Genomic DNA, 7,512 nt, shown 5'->3' with positions numbered 1-7,512 from the left:
TTCTAGGATGCAAGCGGTATCTACTCAGGAACTTTGCAAGAACTAACCAGCTTGTGTGTGTAGCAGCAGGAGAAACATCCTGGGATTGGATTTTGAAGGTGCTTCATCAAGGGGCCAGAATGTCAGGCTGAGTAAGGAAAAATGCATTGAGTGGGGCCACTTTCTTAGGACATGGGTTTGTCAGGACCCCAGGGCATGGACAATCTCAGGATTGAGGTAGCTCTATGTAGACTGGAAAAAGTGATATACAACCTCAACAAGGTGGACATTGAGACAGGAGATAGACTGATCTTGGGCAGATAGAGAGAAGCAGCCCCTTGTTAACAACAGAGCAGAAAGTACCAGACCTTCTTGATGAGGTTTTTGGGGTGACAGTGGGGTTTGTGGGGTCCGGAGCTGACGGCCAAGAAAGAATTCTTGAAGACATCTTTGGTACAAAAAGATGATTTTATTAAAGCATGGGGACAGGACCAGTGGGCAGAAAGAGCTGCCCCAGGACCATGAGGAGAGACTGGTTTTATTCTATGGAACTGGGGGGAGGTAAAGTGTAGGGGAAGTTTCCAGTGAGATTTTCATATGCTAAAGAAGACTCACAGGATAGTAGAAGCCTAGCTGTTGTCAAGGGAAGGTTGTTCTCCCTCTAGCAAAGCATTAGCATTAAGACAGTAGGGAGTTCCAGGAGAAAGGTTTTACTCTGCCAGCCTCAAGTATTTGTCAATGGGCTCCATGTTAGAAGGAAATTTAGGTCTCTCCCTGGTTTCCTCAGACAGACCCTGGGTCAGGACTCAGGAAGACAGGATGACAAAGTCACCTGACCACCGTGCAAGAGGAGAGGGATCAGGACAAAGTCTCAGGTCACTGAGAGACTGGCTGTCAGAGTCCCCTTGCAAGGGTGGTGTCTGGGGTGGGGAAGCCTAGTGTAGGGGACTCCCCATAGCCCAGTGTTTTCACTTCTCCCTCTCATGGTCTGTGTCAGGTCCTCCTGCCTGGATACTCATGACTCAGTCCCAGTTCTCACTCCCTTTGGGTATTGGGCTTCCAGAGAAGTCAATTGTCAGCACCACAGTTATGGGTTACAAAGTCCTTACCAAACCCTTGGGGACTCAGCTATTCCTCAGACCCATGGGTCTGCATTTGGGGCTCCCAAACCTCCTGCTGCTGTTGCTGCCGATGGTGTAGGCCATCGCGGTGACCGAGACTTGGGCGGGTGAGTGCTGAGTCCAGAGGAAAGGGACTCTGAGGGGCAGGAGTGAGGGGACCACCCAGCAGAGATGCGGGACCCCAGGTGAAGGGGTCTCTCTGCTGCCCAGGTCCCTGCGCCTGGAGGAGGTTCGGGCGGGGTCTCAGCCACTCCTTGGCCTCAGGCTCCCACTCCCTGAAGTATTTCTGCCCCACTGTGTCCTGGCCAGGCAGCTGGGAGCCCTGCTCCATCATCCCCCACACAAACCGTGCACTTGCCCCATGTGCCCTGCCTTCTCCTCCATCATATGCTCCTCTGTTCCCTCAGGGGACCCAGCCCTCTCCTTTCCTGTCTGTACCTCATCCCTGTTGGTGCCTCCTATCCCAAGGCACTGCAGCTCTTACTCCCTCCTTGAATGAAAAATTCTGATACCCGTTTGTTTCCTTCCCTTCTTACCATGTGGGGTTGATGGGTTAATTAAACAAGATTCCTAAAGTTTGAAAGGAAATCAGTCGAGAACTTCCAGGGCCTGCATGTTTGCTGTGCTTTCTCGGGGGATGGGAACAGGAGAGGCTGTGAGGAGCCAGCGTGAACAGGACTGTGCTCAGTCAGTGCTCAATGCATCCTGGACTTTGATATGGTCACTCCTCAGGTGCATCATCAGTGCTGCTCCCTTGTCCTTGTCCCTTCAGTGGAACCCTGTCTCACCAGGCCCTGGATCTCAGGGACTTGGATCTCTCCTGTGTCCAGGACCTTGTGCAGAAAGAATTTCTTGTGACCGGGACAAACTAGACTTGGGCCTGGGTGGCCTCCCCAAGTTTTGTGTGTTTCTTTTTCTTTGTTTCCATGGAGACTTGGGCCTGTTCTTGTTCTTGTGTAGGATTCTGGTCCCATTTTCCTCTGGTGTCCCCCAGTCTGTGACAGTCCCAGGGGTCCCTGGGCCTCTCATTGTCCCCACAGGCCCAGTGAGCCCCTGTGCACAGGAGTCTCCTGGATTTGCAAAATGAATTTCCAGACTCATCAATCTCTTCTCCTTCTAGGGCTGTTCTGGATCATTCTTTCCATCTTTTCTCCCATGTTTTTTAAAAAGCAGATTCCGGAGTGAGAGACAGGATCTGATAGTTTCTCATCCTCATTAAATTTCAGTTAGTTTGTGTCTTCTCTGCTCATCTGCTGCCACCCTGCCCTTAGCTCTAGAGCTCCTAGTCCTGGTGAAAGGGCGGGCCTACGCCGGCAGACTCCATCTTGTTCAGTGTCCTTCACCTTGACCACACCTCCTCCCCTTGAGTAACCCCCCTCCCCCCACCTGCCTAACAGGACTGGGACCCTTCCCCAGCCAATCAGCTGAGGCCACAGCCATTACCTCACCAACTGCCCCTAGGCCCCAATAAAACCTTTGTCCTTTTGAAACTCTCCCCACCCTCCCCCACCCCCCCACACCCCCACACCCCCCACCTCCCCCCCCCCCCCCCGCCGGTATCTCACTGCTGCCTCGGTGCAGGTAGGGGATTGAGCTCGAGCTAGCTCGAATAAAGGCTTTTTTGCTTTTATATCGGACTTGGCTCCCTAGTGGTCTTTGGGGATCATGATTTTTGGACATAACATTTGGGGGCTCGGCCCGGGATCCCCAAGACCCCCGAGGGACCCCCAACCCAGAGAGCCTGACTGGCCACTGTTAGTGTCTGTTCGTTCCGTCTTTTCTGTGTGAGCTCATTTCTGGAATTCTGGTAGTGCCCGACACGGTCTAAGTGGACGCACTGGAGGACCACAGGCCAGGAGTTTCGGAAGATGTTCCGATCCTCCCTTCTGGAGGGACATGGAATCCCCTCATCTGTTTTGGAGGGATGTGGAATCCCCTCAAAGGTCTAAGCTAGCTTTCAGTTTTGCTTCCATGGAGTTGGAAGACTTTCTAAGGGCCCTCTGTTTGTCTGTTTCTGTGTTTCTCTGTTTTGTTCTGTGGACTAACTGGACAGATATTATGGGACAGACTCAGACTACCCCTCTACCCACCCTCTTGGCTTAAGCCCTTCCTAGCCCTGCTCCCTCCAGAGCCAAAACCCATTCTTGCTTTGCAGGGGACAAAGAAGAAGGAAAACAAGAAGTCTTACCCAGCCTTCAGCACCCCTCTACCCTGTCCTACAGGGGGGTACTGAAGAAGAATTAATTTTTCCTCCCCCGTATAACCCCCCTAGGATGCCGGAAGAACACCATCCACCCCCCCCACCCCCCGGGGGAGGCAGACACTGTTCGAGAGCGGGAGGTGGAAACACTCCAGTGGGAAGCCCGCCCTTTACCAGACAAAGGGCTCAGAGGGAGCAATACGCCGCCGCCGCCTCCACTATTCTGCCCCTGCGAGTCACCAGACCCCGAGACGCGGAGGGGAATCAGCCCCATCACTATTGGCCTTTCGCAACTAGTGACCTCTACAACTGGAAAGCTCAGAAGCCTAAGTTTTCCGAGAAACCATCAGGGCTTATTGATTTATTAGACTCTGTTCTTTTTACCCATCAGCCCACGTGGGACGATTGCCAGCAGCTTTTGCAGGTCCTGTTCACGACTGAAGAAAGAGAAAGAATCCTCAATGAGGCCTAAAAACTAGTTCCGGGCACAGACGGGAATCCCACCACCAACCAGGCTCAGATAGATGCCTCCTTCCCCTTAACTTGGCCCCAGTGGGATTTCAACACAGCAGAAGGTAAGGAGAGAGGCTCCGGGTCTACCTCCAGACCCTAATGGGGGGTCTCCGAATGGCTGCTAGAAAGCCAACCAATTTGGCCAAGGTAGGAAATGTACAACAAGGAAAAGATGAATCTCCAACTGCCTTTTTAGAATGGATCATGGAGGCATTCCGTACCTATACCCCCATGGATCCAGAGGTTCTGGAAAGCAAGGCAGCTGTTATCATGGCCTTTGTAAACCAATCGGCCATAGACATTAGGAGAAAATTACAGAAAATAGATAGACTAGGAGAAAAAAGTCTGCAGGACTTACTGGTGGTAGCCGAAAAGGTATAAAATAACTGGGAGCCTCCTGAGGACAAGCAGGCTCGCGCCATGGCGGCTGCCAGCAGTAAGCAGACTCGAGACCTGGCCAGAATACTACTAGCTACCACTGCTGACTTCCCTGAGGAACGAGACCGCCGTCTCCAGCAGCTGGCAGATGACACAAGAAAAGGTAAAGGAACCACCAAGGGGGTGGGGGGGGGGGAGCAGAGGCTGCAGAAAGATCAGTGCGCATACTGCAAGGAGATAGGGCATTGGACCCGAGATTGTCCGAAAAGGGCCGGCGGGAAGGGAAGCAAGACTGATCGAGTAAAAGTCCTAGAGCTAGATGAACTAAGTGATTAGGGGAGTCGGGGTTCGGACCCTCTCCCCGAACCCAGGGTAACTCTTAAAGTGGAGGGGACCCCTGTTGACTTCCTCGTCGACACCGGAGCACAACATTCGGTCCTCCGCACCCCACAAGGAAAACTAGCCAGCAAGAAGTCCTGGGTACAATGGGCAACAGGTATGAGCCAGTATTCATGGACTACCCGAAGAACAGTAGATTTGGGAACGGGCCGGGTATCCCACTCCTTTATGGTAATAGCAGAATGCCCCTACCCACTGTTAGGATGGGACTTACTGACCAAGATTGGAGCTCAGATAACTTTCACACAAGGGGGGCTTCAGGTCACCGATGGCAAGGGCCACCCCATCCAGGTCCTGACCATGAAACTGGAGGATGAATACCGCCTCCACCAGGAGGCGCTCCCGAGAGAGGATAATATAGACAGATGGCTACAAAAATCCCCCTCGGTTTGGGCAGAGACGGGGGGGAGGGGGGGGGAATAGGACTAGCCGCTCACAGGACCCTGGTCCTGGTAGAGCTCAAGCCAAGAGAGAGTCCGGTAAGGATCAAACAATACCCTATGTCTCAGGAGGCCCGGAAGGGGATCCAGCCACACATCCGGAGACTACGAAGTCTAGAGGTACTAGTTCCTTGCCAGTCTCCCTGGAACACCCCCCTACTGCCGGTCAAAAAGCCTCACACAAATGACTACCGACCCGTACAAGACCTCCGGGAAGTAAATAAGAGGGTCACGGACATACACCCAACTGTTCCCAACCCATATACTCTCTTGAGGTCCTTGGCGCCCTCCAAGGTCTGGTATACTGTACTAGATTTAAAGGACTCCTTCTTCAGTCTGGCCCAGAGCCAACCCTTGTTCGCCTTCGAGTGGCATGATCTGGAGGAGGGCTACAGTGGGCAATTCACCTGGACACGGCTACCTCAGGGATTCAAAAATTCGCCCACCATCTTCAACGAGGCACTACACAAGGACCTGGGTGAGTACAGAAGGGAGCACCCTGGCCTCACCCTCCTACAGTACGTAGATGACATCCTGATTGCTGCCGACAAGGCCAAAAGACTGTGAGTGAGGGACCCAGGACCTGCTGGCTACCCTGGGGACCTTAGGGTACTGGGCATCCATGAAGAAGGCTCAGATATGCAGGGAGAGGGTAAGTTACCTGGGATATATCCTGGAGGGTGGACAGTGGCAGTTATCAGATGCCAGAAGAGAAACTGTCCTAAAGATCCCTACTCCCACCTCCTGAAGAGAAGTAAGGGAATTCTTAGGATCAGCCGGCTACTGCCGCCTCTGGGTTCCAGGTTTTGCTGAGATCGCCAGGCCCCTATATGAAGCTACCAAAGAGGGGAAAACATTTAAATGGACTGAAAAAGAAGAAACTGCCTTTAATCAGTTAAAAAAAGGCCCTCCTAAGTGCCCCAGCCCTGGGCCTACCAGACATTACGAAGCCCTTCCACTTCTTTGTAGACGAACATAAGGGAATAGCAAAAGGGGTTCTAACTCAAGCCTTAGGCCTCTGGAACTGCCCAGTGGCTTACCTGTCCAAGAAACTAGACCCAGTGGCTGCCGGCTGGCCGCCATGCCTAAGAATTATTGCGGCGACAGCACTCCTAGTCAAGGATGCAGACAAACTGACCCTAGGACAGGAGATCTGGATCACGACCTCACACAACGTTGAAGGGGTCCTGAAACAGCCTCCTGATAGATGGATGAGCAACACACGTATGACTCATTACCAGAGCCTCCTACTCAACCCTCCACGAGTGCGGTTCCACCCCTGTGCAGCCCTCAATCCTGCAACCCTGCTGCCTGACCCTGACCTAGGTGCTCCACTACTACTGTGCGGGAATCCTGGGACAAGTACATGGATTCCAGACGGACCTGACCGACCGGCCCCTCCCCGATGCCAAGGCTACTTGGTTCACTGATGGCAGCAGCTTTGTGCAAGACGGACACAGGTATGCGGGTGCAGCGGTGGTCACCGAAACGGACACCGTATGGGCGGAGGTTCTACCCTCCGGAATGTCAGCCCAGCAAGCAGAGCTCATCGCCCTTACCAAGGCGCTAACGTTGGGAGCTAGAAAATGGCTTAACAACTACCGGACTTGGGAGACCCAGTTTTACCAGACCTGCCCAAATACTCCCAAGAGGAGTTACAGCGGATCAAGAAACTCCCCATGGCCCAGGAGATAAAGGGACGGTGGTATACACCTAACAAGGAACTCGTGCTGCTAGACTGGCTCGGAGTCTCAATATTAGAGCCCATGCATCGGTCTACTCATATGGGGGGCTGAAAATTAAAAGACTTAATCCGACATGCTGGAATCAAGATTCACCAACAGGACACCAAAATAGAGCAAGTTGTATCTGCCTGCAAGACCTGCCAACTCACCAACGCGAGAGCCACATCAAATAAAAAAGGAACCAGGCTCAGAGGCACCAGACTGGGAGCCCAATGGGAAGTCAACTTCACTGAAGTCAAACCAGGAAAGTATTTACAGACACCTCTGGCTGGGTGGAGGCATACCCAACCAAGCATGAAACGGCTCAGACGGTGGCTAAGAAGCTACTAGAAGACATCTTACCCAGGTATGGTTTTCCTGCCATGGTAGGATCAGACAGTGGACCAGCTTTTATCTCACAGGTAACACAGGCAGTAGCCAAGGCGGTGGGGGCAAACTGGAAATTACATTGTGCTTATAGGCCCCAGAGCTCAGGACAGGTAGAAAGAATGAATAGAACCCTAAAAGAGACCCTTACCAAATTAACCATGGAGACTGGCGGGGACTGGGTGACTCTCCTACCGTATGCCCTTTACTGGGTTAGGAACACTCCTTACACTCTGGGTTTACTCCCTACGAGATCATGTTTAGCAGGCCACCCCCTATTCCCAACCTTTAGTTTAAAGATCAAGATCTTTTTCTTTCCTTGAGAGGGCTCCAGAGGGCGCACGAGGACATTTGGCCATGCCTCCGTGCCA

General features: G+C 52.7%; 1 protein-coding gene across 5 annotated transcripts in view; it reads left to right on the top strand.

Moving 5' to 3' along the window:
• LOC123609586 (DLA class I histocompatibility antigen, A9/A9 alpha chain-like) overlaps positions 1–7,512 on the top strand; it is a 592,486-nt gene that overhangs the window by 549,734 nt on the left and 35,240 nt on the right. The gene's annotated exons all lie outside the window — the stretch shown is intronic.

This window comes from Leopardus geoffroyi, chromosome B2 (assembly GCF_018350155.1).
Source record: "Leopardus geoffroyi isolate Oge1 chromosome B2, O.geoffroyi_Oge1_pat1.0, whole genome shotgun sequence".
Taxonomy (NCBI): Eukaryota; Metazoa; Chordata; class Mammalia; order Carnivora; family Felidae; genus Leopardus; species Leopardus geoffroyi.
This window is presented reverse-complemented; position numbering and strand designations above follow the sequence as displayed.